Here is a 290-nt window from a genome sequence, read left to right on the forward strand (position 1 = left end):
TTCTTTTGTGACCTAACATATGATCTATCCTTGAGAATAATCCATGAGCTGAGGGGAAGAACATCTATTCTGAAGCTGTTGGATGAAATATTCTCTAAATGTCTATTATGTCCATTAAGTCTATAGTGCAGGTTAAGTCCAATTTTTCCTTGTTGATTTTCTGTCTGGATGATCTGTCCAATGCTGGAAGTGTAGTGTTGAAGTCCCCCATCATTGTTGTGTTGGAGTCTGTCCCTCTCTTTAGCTCTGATATTTACTTTATGTATCTAGGTGCTCCAGTGTTGGGTGCA

This window comes from Propithecus coquereli, unplaced genomic scaffold (genome assembly GCF_000956105.1).
Source record: "Propithecus coquereli isolate 6110/MARCELLA unplaced genomic scaffold, Pcoq_1.0 Scaffold284, whole genome shotgun sequence".
NCBI lineage: Eukaryota > Metazoa > Chordata > Mammalia > Primates > Indriidae > Propithecus > Propithecus coquereli.